The 16,475-nt window shown below is 43.6% G+C and overlaps 1 protein-coding gene across 6 annotated transcripts in view; it reads left to right on the plus strand.

Moving 5' to 3' along the window:
* LOC110828094 (uncharacterized) overlaps nt 1-16,475 on the plus strand; it is an 81,198-nt gene that overhangs the window by 20,244 nt on the left and 44,479 nt on the right. The window lies entirely within an intron of this gene.

Here is a 16,475-nt window from a genome sequence, read left to right on the forward strand (position 1 = left end):
TGTCTGCATCATCTGGGCTCTTCAGAGACGGCACGTACAGGAGCGTGTGAGGCAAGGCCGCGTTCCTGAGAGACACAGTTCTTCAGTAAGAGTCCGACAGAGACCGGTTCTGCAAGGCAACAAGAAGGGAGAAATTTGAAAATTTTCGAAAAATCAAAAAATGCTGGAAATTGTCCAAATCGCGCACAAAACAAGAAATTTTTGAAAAATTCAACCTTGAAATTTTATTCAAAATTTTGTTTTGTGCGCTTTACAGACAATTTCCAGCATTTTTTGATTTTTTTGAAAATTTTGAACTTTTTTCAAAATCTCCTCAACCGATGCATGATAGCCTCTTTGAATGCCTCATCCTGTGTCTGCCGGACTCGGCCTCTATCTCACCCGGTTGTCTGCCTCGGTGTCTGCAGCAACAGGCCTCTGCATGACTCGGTGTGTAAACAAAACTATCTCTGTCCGTCTCGGTCTCCACCTTGCGTGTTGCCTGCAGCACCTGAGCTCTTCAGAGACGGCACGTAGAGGAGCGTGTGAGGCAAGACCGCGTTCGTGAGAGACACAGTTCTTCAGTAAGAGTCCGACAGAGACCGGTTCTGCAAGGCAACACGTAGGGAGAATTTTGAAAATTTTCGAAAAATCAAAAAATGCTGGAAATTGTCCAAAACGCACACAAAACAAAAAAAATTTGAAAAATTCCATATTCAAAATATTTTCAAAATTTTCAAAAAATTTGGTTTTGTGCGCTTTACAGGTAATTTCCAGTATTTTTTGATTTTTTGAAAATTTTGAATTTTTTTCAAAACTCTCCTCAAGCGATGCATGCCAGCCTCTTTGAATGCCTCGTCCTGTGTCTGCCGGACTCGGCCTCTATCTCACCCGGGTGTCTGCCTCGGTGTCTGCAGCTACAGGCCTCTACATGACTCGGTGTGTAGACCAAAGTGTCTCTGTCCGTCTCGTTCTCCGCTTTACGTGTTGTCTGCAGCACCTGGGCTCTTCAGAGACGGCACGTAGAGGAGCGTGTGAGGCAAGGCCGCGTTCGTGGGAGACACAGTTCTTCAGTAAGAGTCCGACAGAGACCGGTTCTGCAAGGCAACACGTAGGGAGAATTTTGAAAATTTTCGAAAAATCAAAAAAATTTGGAAATTGTCCAAAAAGCGCACAAGACAAGAAATTTTTGAAAAATTCCACCTTCAATTTTTTTTCAAAATTTTCAAAAAATTTTGGTTTTGTGCGCTTTTAAGATAATTTCCAGCATTTTTTGATTTTTTGGAAATTTTGAATTTTTTTCAAAACTCTTCTCAAGCGATGCATGCCAGCCTCTTTGAATGCCTCGTCCTGTGTCTGCCGGACTCGACCTCTATCTCACCCGGTTGTCTGCCTCGGTGTCTGCAGCAACAGGCCTCTGCATGACTCGGTGTGTAAACAAAAGTGTCTCTGTCCGTCTCGGTCTCCGTCTTATGTGTTGTCTGCAGCACGTGGGCTCTTCAGAGACGGCACGTACAGGAGCATGTGAGGCAAGGCCGCGTTCGTGAGAGAGACAGTTCTTCAGTAAGAGTCCGACAGAGACCCGTTCTGCAAGGCAACACGTAGGGAGAAATTTGAAAATTTTCGAAGAATCAAAAAATGCTGGATATTGTCCAAAACGCGCGAAAAACAAGAAATTTTTGAAAAATTCAACCTTGAAATTTTTTTCAAAATTTTCAAAAAAATTTGGTTTTGTGCGCTTTTCAGATAATTTCCAGCATTTTTTGATATTTTGAAATTTTTCAAAACTGTCCTCAAGCGATGCATGCCAGCATCTTTGAATGCCTCGTCCTGTGTCTGCCGGACTCGGCCTCTATCTCACCCGGTTTTCTGCCTCGGTGTCTGCAGCAACAGGCCTCTGCATGACTCGGTGTGTAAACAAAAGTGTCTCTGTCCGTCTCGGTATCCGTCTTACGTGTTGTCTGCAGCACCTGGGCTCTTCAGAGACGGCACGTACAGTAAGAGTCCGACAGAGACCGGTTCTGCAAGGCAACACGTAGGGAGAATTTTGAAAATATTCGAAAAATCAAAAAATGCTGGAAATTGTCCAAAACGCGCACAAAACAAGAAATTTTTGAAAAATGCAACCTTCAAATTTTTTTCAAAAAAATTTGGTTTTGTGCGCTTTACAGACAATTTCAAGCATTTTTTGATTTTTTTGAAAATTTTGAACTTTTTTCAAAATCTCCTCAACCGATGCATGATAGCCTCTTTGAATGCCTCATCCTGTGTCTGCCGGACTCGGCCTCTATCTCACCCGGTTGTCTCCCTCGGTGTCTGCAGCAACAGGCCTCTGCATGACTCGGTGTGTAAATAAAACTATCTCTGTCCGTCTCGGTCTCCACCTTGCGTGTTGTCTGCAGCACCTGAGCTCTTCAGAGACGGCACGTACAGGACCGTGTGAGGCAAGACCGCGTTCGTGAGAGACACAGTTCTTCAGTAAGAGTCCGACAGAGACCGGTTCTGCAAGGCAACACGTAGGGAGAATTTTGAAAATTTTCGAAAAATCAAAAAATGCTGAAAAATTGTCCAAAACGCGCACAAAACAAGAAATTTTTGAAAAATTCGACTTATAAATTTTTTTCAAAATTTTCAAAAAATTGAGTTTTGTGCGCTTTTCAGACAATTTCCAGCATTTTTTGATTTTTTGAAAATTTTGAATTTTTTCAAAACTGTCCTAAAGCGATGCATGTCAGCCTCTTTGAATGCCTCGTCCTGTGTCTGCCGGACTCGACCTCTATCTCACCCGGTTGTCTGCCTCGGTGTCTGCAGCAACAGGCCTCTGCATGACTCGGTGTGTAAACAAAAGTGTCTCTGTCCGTCTCGGTCTCCGTCTTATGTGTTGTCTGCAGCACCTGGGCTCTTCATAGACGGCACGTACAGGAGCGTGTGAGGCAAGGCCGCGTTCGTGAGAGACACAGTTCTTCAGTAAGAGTCCGACAGAGACCGGTTCTGCAAGGCAACACGTAGGGAGAGATTTGAAAATTTTCGAAAAATCAAAAAATGCTGGATATTGTCCAAAACGCGCGAAAAACAATAAATTTTTGAAAAATTCAACCTTGAAATTTTTTTCAAAATTTTCATAAAAATTTGGTTTTGTGCGCTTTTCAGATAATTTCCAGCAATTTTTGATATTTTAAAATTTTTCAAAACTGTCCTCAAGCGATGCATGCCAGCATCTTTGAATGCATCGTCCTGTGTCTGCCGGACTCGGCCTCTATCTCACCCGGTTGTCTCCCTCGGTGTATGCAGCAACACGCCTCTGCAATCCTCGGTATGAAAACAAAAGTGTTTCTGTCCGACTCGGTCTTCGCCTTACGTGTTGTCTGGAGCACTTGTGCTTTTGAGAGACGGCACGTAGAGGAGCGTGTGAGGCAAGACAGCGTTCGTGAGAGACAGTTCTTTAGTAAGAGTCCAACAGAGACCGGTTCTGCAAGGCAACACGTAGGGAGAATTTTGAAAATTTTCGAAAAATCAAAAAATGCTGGAAATTGTCCAAAACGCGCACAAAACAAGAAATTTTTGAAAAATTGCACCTTCAAATTTTTTTCAAAATTTTCAAAAAATTTTGTTTTGTGCGCTTTTCATATAATTTCCAGCATTTTTTGATTTTTTGGTAATTTTGAATTTTTTTTCAAAACTCTTCTCAAGCGATGCATGCCAGCCTCTTTGAATGCCTCGTCCTGTGTCTGCCGGACTCGGCCTCTATCTCATCCGGTTGTCTGCCTCGGTGTCTGCAGCAACAGGCCTCTGCATGACTCGGTGTGTAAACAAAACTGTCTCTGTCCGTCTCGGTCTCCGCCTTACGTGTTGTCTGCAGCACCTGGGCTCTTCAGAGACGGCACGTACAGTAAGAGTCCGACAGAGACCGGTTCTGCAAGGCAACACGTAGGGAGAATTTTGAAAATTTTCGAAAAATCAAAAAATGCTGGAAATTGTCCAAAACGCGCACAAAACAAGATATTTTTGAAAAATGCAACCTTGAAATTTTTTTCAAAAAAATTTGGTTTTGTGCGCTTTACAGACAATTTCAAGCATTTTTTGATTTTTTTGAAAATTTTGAACTTTTTTCAAAATCTCCTCAACCGATGCATGATAGCCTTTTTGAATGCCTCATCCTGTGTCTGCCGGACTCGGCCTCTATCTCACCCGGTTGTCTGCCTCGGTGTCTGCAGCAACAGGCCTCTGCATGACTCGGTGTGTAAATAAAACTATCTCTGTCCGTCTCGGTCTCCACTTTGCGTGTTGTCTGCAGCACCTGAGCTCTTCAGAGGCGGCACGTACAGGACCGTGTGAGGCAAGACCGCGTTCGTGAGAGACACAGTTCTTCAGTAAGAGTCCGACAGAGACCGGTTCTGCAAGGCAACACGTAGGGAGAATTTTGAAAATTTTCGAAAAATCAAAAAATGCTGAAAATTGTCCAAAACGCGCACAAAACAAGAAATTTTTGAAAAATTCGACTTTTAAATTTTTTTCAAAAATTTTAAAAAAATCGAGTTTTGTGCGCTTTTCAGACAATTTCCAGCATTTTTTGATTTTTTGAAAATTTTGAATTTTTTCAAAACTGTCCTCAAGCGATGCATGTCAGCCTCTTTGAATGCCTCGTCCTGTGTCTGCCGGACTCGACCTCTATCTCACCCGGTTGTCTGCCTCGGTGTCTGCAGCAACAGGCCTCTGCATGACTCGGTGTGTAAACAAAAGTGTCTCTGTCCGTCTCGGTCTCCGTCTTATGTGTTGTCTGCAGCACCTGGGCTGTTCAGAGACGGCACGTACAGGAGCGTGTGAGGCAAGGCCGCGTTCGTGAGAGACACAGTTCTTCAGTAAGAGTCCGACAGAGACCGGTTCTGCAAGGCAACACGTAGGGAGAAATTTGAAAATTTTCGAAAAATCAAAAAATGCTGGAAATTGTCCAAAACGCGCGAAAAACAAGAAATTTTTGAAAAATTCAACCTTGAAATTTTTTTCAAAATTTTCATAAAAATTTGGTTTTGTGCGCTTTTCAGATAATTTCCAGCAATTTTTGATATTTTAAAATTTTTCAAAACTGTCCTCAAGCGATGCATGCCAGCATCTTTGAATGCCTCGTCCTGTGTCTGCCGGACTCGGCCTCTATCTCACCCGGTTGTCTCCCTCGGTGTATGCAGCAACACGCCTCTGCAATCCTCGGTATGAAAACAAAAGTGTTTCTGTCCGACTCGGTCTTCGCCTTACGTGTTGTCTGGAGCACTTGTGCTTTTGAGAGACGGCACGTAGAGGAGCGTGTGAGGCAAGACAGCGTTCGTGAGAGACAGTTCTTTAGTAAGAGTCCAACAGAGACCGGTTCTGCAAGGGAACACGTAGGGAGAATTTTGAAAATTTTCGAAAAATCAAAAAATGCTGGAAATTGTCCAAAACGCGCACAAAACAAGAAATTTTTGAAAAATTGCACCTTCAAATTTTTTTCAAAATTTTCAAAAAATTTTGTTTTGTGCGCTTTTCATATAATTTCCAGCATTTTTTGATTTTTTGGTAATTTTGAATTTTTTTTCAAAACTCTTCTCAAGCGATGCATGCCAGCCTCTTTGAATGCCTCGTCCTGTGTCTGCCGGACTCGGCCTCTATCTCATCCGGTTGTCTGCCTCGGTGTCTGCAGCAACAGGCCTCTGCATGACTCGGTGTGTAAACAAAACTGTCTCTGTCCGTCTCGGTCTCCGCCTTACGTGTTGTCTGCAGCACCTGGGCTCTTCAGAGACGGCACGTAGAGGAGCGTGTGAGGCAAGACCGCGTTCGTGAGAGACACAGTTCTTCAGTAAGAGTCCGACAGAGACCGTTTCTGCAAGGCAACACGTAGGGAGAATTTTGAAAATTTTCGAAAAATCAAAAAATGCTGAAAATTGTCCAAAACGCGCACAAAACAAGAAATTTTTGAAAAATTCGACTTTTAAATTTTTTTCAAAATTTTCAAAAAATTGGGTTTTGTGCGCTTTTCAAACAATTTCCAGCATTTTTTGATTTTTTGAAAATTTTGTATTTTTTCAAAACTGTCCTCAAGCGATACATGCCAGCCTCTTTGAATGCCTCGTCCTGTGTCTGCCGGACTTGGCCTCTATCTCACCCGGTTGTCTGCCTCGGTGTCTGCAGCAACAGGCCTCAACATGTCTCGGTGTGTAAACAAAAGTGTCTCTGTCCGTCTCGTTCTCCGCTTTACGTGTTGTCTGCAGCACCTGGGCTCTTCAGAGACGGCACGTAGAGGAGCGTGTGAGGCAAGACCGCGTTCGTGAGAGACACACTTCTTCAGTAAGTGTCCGACAGAGACCGGTTCTGCAAGGCAACACGTAGGGAGAATTTTGAAAATTTTCGAAAAATCAAAAAATGCTGGAAATTGTCCAAAACGCGCACAAAACAAGAAATTTTTGAAAAATTACACCTTCAAAATATTTTCAAAAATTTCAAAAAAATTTGGTTTTGTGCACTTTACAGACAATTTCCAGCATTTTTTGATTTTTTTTTGAAAATTTTGAACTTTTTTCAAAACTCTCCTCAAGCGATGCATGTCAGCCTCTTTGAATGCCTCGTCCTGTGTCTGCCGGACTCGGCCTCTATCTCACCCGGTTGTCTGCCTCGGTGTCTGCAGCAACAGGCCTCTGCATGACTCGGTGTGTAAACAAAACTGTCTCTGTCCGTCTCGGTCTCCGCCTTACGTGTTGTCTGCAGCACCTGGGCTCTTCAGAGACGGCACGTAGAGGAGCGTGTGAGGCAAGACCGCGTTCGTGATAGACACACTTCTTCAGTAAGAGTCCGACAGAGACCGGTTCTGCAAGGCAACACGTAGGGAGAATTTTGAAAATTTTCGAAAAATCAAAAAATGCTGAAAATTGTCCAAAACGCGCACAAAACAAGAATTTTTTTAAAAATTCGACTTTTAATTTTTTTTCAAAATTTTCAAAAAATTGGGTTTTGTGCGCTTTTCAAACAATTTCCAGCATTTTTTGATTTTTTGAAAATTTTGAATTTTTTCAAAACTATCCTCAAGCGATGCATGTCAGCCTCTTTGAATGCCTCGTCCTGTGTCTGCCGGACTCGACCTCTATCTCAACCGGTTGTCTGCCTCGGTGTCTGCAGCAACAGGCCTATGCTGACTCGGTGTGTAAACAAAAGTGTCTCTGTCCGTCTCGGTCTCCGTCTTACGTGTTGTCTGCAGCACTTGGGATCTTCAGAGACGGCACGTACAGGAGCGTGTGTGGCAAGTCCGCGTTCGTGGGAGACACAGTTCTTCAGTAAGAGTCCGACAGAGACCGGTTCTGCAAGGCAACACGTAGGGAGAATTTTGAAAATTTTCGAAAAATCAAAAAATGCTGGAAATTGTCCAAAACTCGCACAAAACAAGAAATTTTTGTAAAATTCCACCTTCAAAATATTTTCAAAATTTTCGAAAAAATTTGGTTTTGTGCGCTTTACAGATAATTTCCAGCATTTTTTGATTTTTTGAAAATTTTGGATTTCTTCAAAACTGTCCTCAAGCGATGCATGTCAGCCTCTTTGAATGCCTCGTCCTGTGTCTGCCGGACTCGACCTCTATCTCACCCGGTTGTCTGCCTCGGTGTCTGCAGCAACAGGCCTCTGCATGACTCGGTGTGTAAACAAAAGTGTCTCTGTCCGTCTCGGTCTCCGTCTTATGTGTTGTCTGCAGCACGTGGGCTCTTCAGAGACGGCACGTACAGGAGCATGTGAGGCAAGGCCGCGTTCGTGAGAGAGACAGTTCTTCAGTAAGAGTCCGACAGAGACCCGTTCTGCAAGGCAACACGTAGGGAGAAATTTGAAAATTTTCGAAGAATCAAAAAATGCTGGATATTGTCCAAAACGCGCGAAAAACAAGAAATTTTTGAAAAATTCAACCATGAAATTTTTTTCAAAATTTTCAAAAAAATTTGGTTTTGTGCGCTTTTCAGATAATTTCCAGCATTTTTTGATATTTTGAAATTTTTCAAAACTGTCCTCAAGCGATGCATGCCAGCATCTTTGAATGCCTCGTCCTGTGTCTGCCGGACTCGGCCTCTATCTCACCCGGTTTTCTGCCTCGGTGTCTGCAGCAACAGGCCTCTGCATGACTCGGTGTGTAAACAAAAGTGTCTCTGTCCGTCTCGGTATCCGTCTTACGTGTTGTCTGCAGCACCTGGGCTCTTCAGAGACGGCACGTACAGTAAGAGTCCGACAGAGACCGGTTCTGCAAGGCAACACGTAGGGAGAATTTTGAAAATATTCGAAAAATCAAAAAATGCTGGAAATTGTCCAAAACGCGCACAAAACAAGAAATTTTTGAAAAATGCAACCTTGAATTTTTTTTCAAAAAAATTTGGTTTTGTGCGCTTTACAGACAATTTCCAGCATTTTTTGATTTTTTGAAAATTTTGATTTTTTTCCAAAACTGTCCTCAAGCGATGCAGGCCAGCCTCTTTGAACGCCTCGTCCTGTGTCTGCCGGACTCGGCCTCTATCTCACCCGGTTGTCTGCCTCGGTGTCTGCAGCAACAGGCCTCTGCATGCCTCGGTGTGTAAACAAAACTGTTTCTGTCCGTCTCGGTCTCCGTCTTACGTGTTGTCTGCAGCACTTGGGATCTTCAGAGACGGGACGTACAGGAGCGTGTGTGGCAAGTCCGCGTTCGTGGGAGACACAGTTCTTCAGTAAGAGTCCGACAGAGACCGGTTCTGCAAGGCAACACGTAGGGAGAATTTTGAAAATTTTCGAAAAATCAAAAATTTTTGGAAATTGTCCAAAACGCGCACAAGACAAGAAATTTTTGAACAATTCCACCTTCAAATTTTTTTCAAAATTTTCAAAAAATTTTGGTTTTGTGCGCTTTTCAGATAATTTCCAGCATTTTTTGATTTTTTGGAAATTTTGAATTTTTTTCAAAACTCTTCTCAAGCTATGCATGCCAGCCTCTTTGAATGCCTCGTCCTGTGTCTGCCGGACTCGGCCTCTATCTCACCCGGTTGTCTGCCTCGGTGTCTGCAGCAACAGGCCTCTGCATGACTCGGTGTGTAAACAAAACTGTCTCTGTCCGTCTCGGTCTCCGCCTTACGTGTTGTCTGCAGCACCTGGGCTCTTCAGAGACGGCACGTAGAGGAGCGTGTGATTCAAAACCGCGTTCGTGAGAGACACAGTTCTTCAGTAAGAGTCCGACAGAGACCGGTTCTCCAAGGCAACACCTAGGGAGAATTTTGAAAATTTTCGAAAAATCAAAAAATGCTGAAAATTGTCCAAAACGCGCACAAAAGAAGAAATTTTTGAAAAATTCGACTTTCAATTTTTTTTCTAAATTTTCAAAAAATTTGGTTTTGTGCGCTTTTCAGACAATTTCTAGCATTTTTTGATTTTTTTGAAAATTTTGAATTTTTTGAAAACTGTCCTCAAGCGATAAATGCCAGCCTCTTTGAATGCCTCGTCCGATGTCTGCCGGACTCGGCCTCTATCTCACCCGGTTGTCTGCCTCGGTGTCTGCAGCAACAGGCCTCAACATGACTCGATGTGTAAACAAAAGTGTCTCTGTCCGTCTCGGTCTCCGTCTTACGTGTTGTCTGCAGCACCTGGGCTCTTCAGAGACGGCACGTACAGGAGCGTATGAGGCAAGGCTGCGTTCGTGAGAGACACAGTTCTTCAGTAAGAGTCCGAAAGAGACCGGTTCTGCAAGGCAACACGTAGGGAGAAATTTGAAAATTTTCGAAAAATCAAAAATGCTGGAAATTGTCCAAAACGCGCACAAAACAAGAAATTTTTGAAAAATTCCACTTTCAAATTTTTTCAAATTTTTAAAAAAATTTTGGTTTTGTGCGCTTTTCAGATAATTTCCAGCATTTTTTGATTTTTTTTAAAATTTTAATTTTTTTTTCAAAACTCTTCTCAAGCGATGCATGAAAGTCTCTTTGAATGCCTCGTCCTGTGTCTGCCGGAATCGGCCTCTATCTCACCCGGTTGTCTGCTTCGGTGTCTGCAGCAACAGGCCTCTGCATGTCTCGGTGTGTAAACAAAACTGTCTCTGTCCGTCTCGGTCTCCGCCTTACGTGTTGTCTGCAGCACCTGGGCTCTTCAGAGACGGCACGTAGAGGAGCGTGTGAGGCAAGACCGCGTTCGTGAGAGACACAGTTCTACAGTAAGAGTCCGACAGAGACCGGTTCTGCAAGGCAACACGTAGGGAGAATTTTGAAAATTTTCGAAAAATCAAAAAATGCTGGAAATTGTCCAAAACGTGCACAAAACAAGAAATTTTTAAAAATTCCACCTTCAATTTTTTTTCAAAATTTTCAAAAAATTTGGTTTTGTGCGCTTTTCAGACAATTTCCAGCATTTTTTGATTTTTTGAAAATTTTGAATTTTTTCAAAACTGTCCTCAAGCTATACATGCCAGCCTCTTTGAATGCCTCGTCCTGTGTGTGCCGGACTCGGCCTCTATCTCACCCGGTTTGCTGCCTCGGTGTCTGCAGCAACAGGCCTCTGCATGCCTCGGTGTGTAAACAAAACTGTCTCTGTCCGTCTCGGTCTCCGTCTTACGTGTTGTCTGCAGCACTTGGGCTCTTCAGAGACGGGACGTACAGGAGCGTGTGAGGCAAGGCCGCGTTCTTGAGAGACACAGTTCTCCAGTAAGAGTCCGACAGAGACCGGTTCTTCAAGGCAACACGTAGGGAGAATTTTGAAAATTATCGAAAAATCAAAAAATGCTGGAAATTGTCCAAAACGCGCACAAAACAAGAAATTTTTGAAAAATTCCACCTTCAAAATGTTTTTCAAAATTTTCAAAAAAATTTGGTTTTGTGTGCTTTTCAGATAATTTCCAGCATTTTTTGATTTTTTGAAAAAAAAATTTTTTCCAAAACTGTCCTCAAGCGTTGCAGGCCAGCCTCTTTGAACGCCTCGTCCTGTGTCTGTCGGACTCGGCCTCTATCTCACCCGGTTGTCTGCGTCGGTGTCTGCAGCAACAGGCCTCTGCATGACTCGGTGTGTAAACAAAACTGTCTCTGTCCGTCTCGGTCTCCGCCTTACGTGTTGTCTGCAGCACCTGGGCTCTTCAGAGACGGCACGTAGAGGAGCGTGTGAGGCAAGACCGCGTTCGTGAGAGACACACTTCTTCAGTAAGTGTCCGACAGAGACCGGTTCTGCAAGGCAACTCGTAGGGAGAATTTTGAAAATTTTCGAAAAATCAAAAAATGCTGGAAATTGTCCAAAACGCGCACAAAACAAGAAATTTTTGAAAAATTCCACCTTCAAATTTTTTTCAAAATTTTCAAAAAATTTTGGTTTTGTGCTCTTTGCAGATAATTTCCAGCATTTTTTGATTTTTTGGAAATTTTGAATTTTTTTTCAAAGCTCTTCTCAAGCGATGCATGCCAGCCTCTTTGAATGCCTCGTCCTGTGTCTGCCGGACTCGGCCTCTATCTCACCCGGTTGTCTGCCTCGGTGTCTGCAGCAACAGGCCTCTGCATGACTCGTTGTGTAAACAAAACTGTCTCGGTCTCCGCCTTACGTGTTGTCTGCAGCACCTGGGCTCTTCAGAGACGGCACGTAGAGGAGCGTGTGAGGCAAGACCGCGTTCGTGAGAGACACAGTTCTTCAGTAAGAGTCCGACAGAGACCGGTTCTGCAAGGCAACACGTAGGGAGAATTTTGAAAATTTCGAAAAATCAAAAAATGCTGAAAATTGTCCAAAACGCGCACAAAACAAGAAATTTTTGAAAAATTCGACTTTTAAATTTTTTTCAAAATTTTCAAAAAATTTGGTTTTGTGCGCTTTTCAGACAATTTCCAGCATTTTTTGATTTTTTGGAAATTTTGAATTTTTTTCAAGCGATGCATGCCAGCCTCTTTGAATGCCTCGTCCTGTGTCTGCCGGACTCGGCCTCTATCTCACCCGGTTGTCTCCCTCGGTGTCTGTAGCAACAGGCCTCTGCATGACTCTGTGTGTAAACAAAACTGTCTCTGTCCGTCTCGGTCTCCGCCTTACGTGTTGTCTGCAGCACTTGGGATCTTCAGAGACGGCACGTACAGGTGCGTGTGAGGCAAGGCCGCGTTCCTGGGAGACACAGTTCTTCAGTAAGAGTCCGACAGAGACCGGTTCTGCAAGGCAACACGTAGGGAGAATTTTGAAAATTTTCGAAAAATCAAAAAATGCTGGAAATTGTCCAAAACGCGCACAAAACAAGAAATTTTTGAAAAATTCCACCTTCAAATTTTTTTCAAAATTTTCAAAAAATTTTGGTTTTGTGCGCTTTTCAGATAATTTCCAGCATTTTTTGATTTTTTGGAAATTTTGAATTTTTTTCAAAACTCTTCTCAAGCGATGCATGACAGCCTCTTTGAATGCCTCGTCCTTTGTCTGCCGGACTCGGCCTCTATATCACCCGGTTGTCTGCCTCGGTGTCTGCAGCAGCAGGCCTCTGCATGACTCGGTGTGTAAACAAAACTGTCTCTGTCCGTCTTGGTCTCCGCCTTACGTGTTGTCTGCAGCACCTGGGCTCTTCAGAGACGGCACGTAGAGGAGCGTGTGAAGCAAGACCGCGTTCGTGAGAGACACAGTTCTACAGTAAGAGTCCGACAGAGACCGGTTCTGCAAGGCAACACGTAGGGAGAATTTTGAAAATTTTCGAAAAATCAAAAAATGCTGGAAATTGTCCAAAACGTGCACAAAACAAGAAATTTTTAAAAATTCCACCTTCAATTTTTTTTCAAAATTTTCAAAAAATTTGGTTTTGTGCGCTTTTCAGACAATTTCCAGCATTTTTTGATTTTTTGAAAATTTTGAATTTTTTCAAAACTGTCCTCAAGCTATACATGCCAGCCTCTTTGAATGCCTCGTCCTGTGTGTGCCGGACTCGGCCTCTATCTCACCCGGTTGTCTGCCTCGGTGTCTGCAGCAACAGGCCTCTGCATGCCTCGGTGTGTAAACAAAACTGTCTCTGTCCGTCTCGGTCTCCGTCTTACGTGTTGTCTGCAGCACTTGGGCTCTTCAGAGACGGGACGTACAGGAGCGTGTGAGGCAAGGCCGCGTTCTTGAGAGACACAGTTCTCCAGTAAGAGTCCGACAGAGACCGGTTCTTCAAGGCAACACGTAGGGAGAATTTTGAAAATTATCGAAAAATCAAAAAATGCTGGAAATTGTCCAAAACGCGCACAAAACAAGAAATTTTTGAAAAATTCCACCTTCAAAATGTTTTTCAAAATTTTCAAAAAAATTTGGTTTTGTGTGCTTTTCAGATAATTTCCAGCATTTTTTGAATTTTTGAAAAAAAATTTTTTTCCAAAACTGTCCTCAAGCGATGCAGGCCAGCCTCTTTGAACGCCTCGTCCTGTGTCTGTCGGACTCGGCCTCTATCTCACCCGGTTGTCTGCGTCGGTGTCTGCAGCAACAGGCCTCTGCATGACTCGGTGTGTAAACAAAACTGTCTCTGTCCGTCTCGGTCTCCGCCTTACGTGTTGTCTGCAGCACCTGGGCTCTTCAGAGACGGCACGTAGAGGAGCGTGTGAGGCAAGACCGCGTTCGTGAGAGACACACTTCTTCAGTAAGTGTCCGACAGAGACCGGTTCTGCAAGGCAACTCGTAGGGAGAATTTTGAAAATTTTCGAAAAATCAAAAAATGCTGGAAATTGTCCAAAACGCGCACAAAACAAGAAATTTTTGAAAAATTCCACCTTCAAATTTTTTTCAAAATTTTCAAAAAATTTTGGTTTTGTGCTCCTTGCAGATAATTTCCAGCATTTTTTGATTTTTTGGAAATTTTGAATTTTTTTTCAAAACTCTTCTCAAGCGATGCATGCCAGCCTCTTTGAATGCCTCGTCCTGTGTCTGCCGGACTCGGCCTCTATCTCACCCGGTTGTCTGCCTCGGTGTCTGCAGCAACAGGCCTCTGCATGACTCGTTGTGTAAACAAAACTGTCTCGGTCTCCGCCTTACGTGTTGTCTGCAGCACCTGGGCTCTTCAGAGACGGCACGTAGAGGAGCGTGTGAGGCAAGACCGCGTTCGTGAGAGACACAGTTCTTCAGTAAGAGTCCGACAGAGACCGGTTCTGCAAGGCAACACGTAGGGAGAATTTTGAAAATTTCGAAAAATCAAAAAATGCTGAAAATTGTCCAAAACGCGCACAAAACAAGAAATTTTTGAAAAATTCGACTTTTAAATTTTTTTCAAAATTTTCAAAAAATTTGGTTTTGTGCGCTTTTCAGACAATTTCCAGCATTTTTTGATTTTTTGGAAATTTTGAATTTTTTTCAAGCGATGCATGCCAGCCTCTTTGAATGCCTCGTCCTGTGTCTGCCGGACTCGGCCTCTATCTCACCCGGTTGTCTCCCTCGGTGTCTGTAGCAACAGGCCTCTGCATGACTCTGTGTGTAAACAAAACTGTCTCTGTCCGTCTCGGTCTCCGCCTTACGTGTTGTCTGCAGCACTTGGGATCTTCAGAGACAGCACGTACAGGTGCGTGTGAGGCAAGGCCGCGTTCCTGGGAGACACAGTTCTTCAGTAAGAGTCCGACAGAGACCGGTTCTGCAAGGCAACACGTAGGGAGAATTTTGAAAATTTTCGAAAAATCAAAAAATGCTGGAAATTGTCCAAAACGCGCACAAAACAAGAAATTTTTGAAAAATTCCACCTTCAAATTTTTTTCAAATTTTTTTTCAAAATTTTGGTTTTGTGCGCTTTTCAGATAATTTCCAGCATTTTTTGATTTTTTGGAAATTTTGAATTTTTTTCAAAACTCTTCTCAAGCGATGCATGACAGCCTCTTTGAATGCCTCGTCCTTTGTCTGCCGGACTCGGCCTCTATATCACCCGGTTGTCTGCCTCGGTGTCTGCAGCAGCAGGCCTCTGCATGACTCGGTGTGTAAACAAAACTGTCTCTGTCCGTCTTGGTCTCCGCCTTACGTGTTGTCTGCAGCACCTGGGCTCTTCAGAGACGGCACGTAGAGGAGCGTGTGAAGCAAGACCGCGTTCGTGAGAGACACAGTTCTACAGTAAGAGTCCGACAGAGACCGGTTCTGCAAGGCAACACGTAGGGAGAATTTTGAAAATTTTCGAAAAATCAAAAAATGCTGGAAATTGTCCAAAACGTGCACAAAACAAGAAATTTTTAAAAATTCCACCTTCAATTTTTTTTCAAAATTTTCAAAAAATTTGGTTTTGTGCGCTTTTCAGACAATTTCCAGCATTTTTTGATTTTTTGAAAATTTTGAATTTTTTCAAAACTGTCCTCAAGCTATACATGCCAGCCTCTTTGAATGCCTCGTCCTGTGTGTGCCGGACTCGGCCTCTATCTCACCCGGTTGTCTGCCTCGGTGTCTGCAGCAACAGGCCTCTGCATGCCTCGGTGTGTAAACAAAACTGTCTCTGTCCGTCTCGGTCTCCGTCTTACGTGTTGTCTGCAGCACTTGGGCTCTTCAGAGACGGGACGTACAGGAGCGTGTGAGGCAAGGCCGCGTTCTTGAGAGACACAGTTCTCCAGTAAGAGTCCGACAGAGACCGGTTCTTCAAGGCAACACGTAGGGAGAATTTTGAAAATTATCGAAAAATCAAAAAATGCTGGAAATTGTCCAAAACGCGCACAAAACAAGAAATTTTTGAAAAATTCCACCTTCAAAATGTTTTTCAAAATTTTCAAAAAAATTTGGTTTTGTGTGCTTTTCAGATAATTTCCAGCATTTTTTGAATTTTTGAAAAAAAATTTTTTTCCAAAACTGTCCTCAAGCGATGCAGGCCAGCCTCTTTGAACGCCTCGTCCTGTGTCTGTCGGACTCGGCCTCTATCTCACCCGGTTGTCTGCGTCGGTGTCTGCAGCAACAGGCCTCTGCATGACTCGGTGTGTAAACAAAACTGTCTCTGTCCGTCTCGGTCTCCGCCTTACGTGTTGTCTGCAGCACCTGGGCTCTTCAGAGACGGCACGTAGAGGAGCGTGTGAGGCAAGACCGCGTTCGTGAGAGACACACTTCTTCAGTAAGTGTCCGACAGAGACCGGTTCTGCAAGGCAACTCGTAGGGAGAATTTTGAAAATTTTCGAAAAATCAAAAAATGCTGGAAATTGTCCAAAACGCGCACAAAACAAGAAATTTTTGAAAAATTCCACCTTCAAATTTTTTTCAAAATTTTCAAAAAATTTTGGTTTTGTGCTCTTTGCAGATAATTTCCAGCATTTTTTGATTTTTTGGAAATTTTGAATTTTTTTTCAAAGCTCTTCTCAAGCGATGCATGCCAGCCTCTTTGAATGCCTCGTCCTGTGTCTGCCGGACTCGGCCTCTATCTCACCCGGTTGTCTGCCTCGGTGTCTGCAGCAACAGGCCTCTGCATGACTCGTTGTGTAAACAAAACTGTCTCGGTCTCCGCCTTACGTGTTGTCTGCAGCACCTGGGCTCTTCAGAGACGGCTCGTAGAGGAGCGTGTGAGGCAAGACCGCGTTCGTGAGAGACACAGTTCTTCAGTAAGAGTCCGACAGAGACCGGTT

The sequence above is a fragment of the Zootermopsis nevadensis genome, unplaced genomic scaffold, assembly GCF_977971745.1.
Source record: "Zootermopsis nevadensis isolate Lab colony 2312 unplaced genomic scaffold, Znev_1.0 Znev_ptg000011l, whole genome shotgun sequence".
Taxonomy (NCBI): domain Eukaryota; kingdom Metazoa; phylum Arthropoda; class Insecta; order Blattodea; family Termopsidae; genus Zootermopsis; species Zootermopsis nevadensis.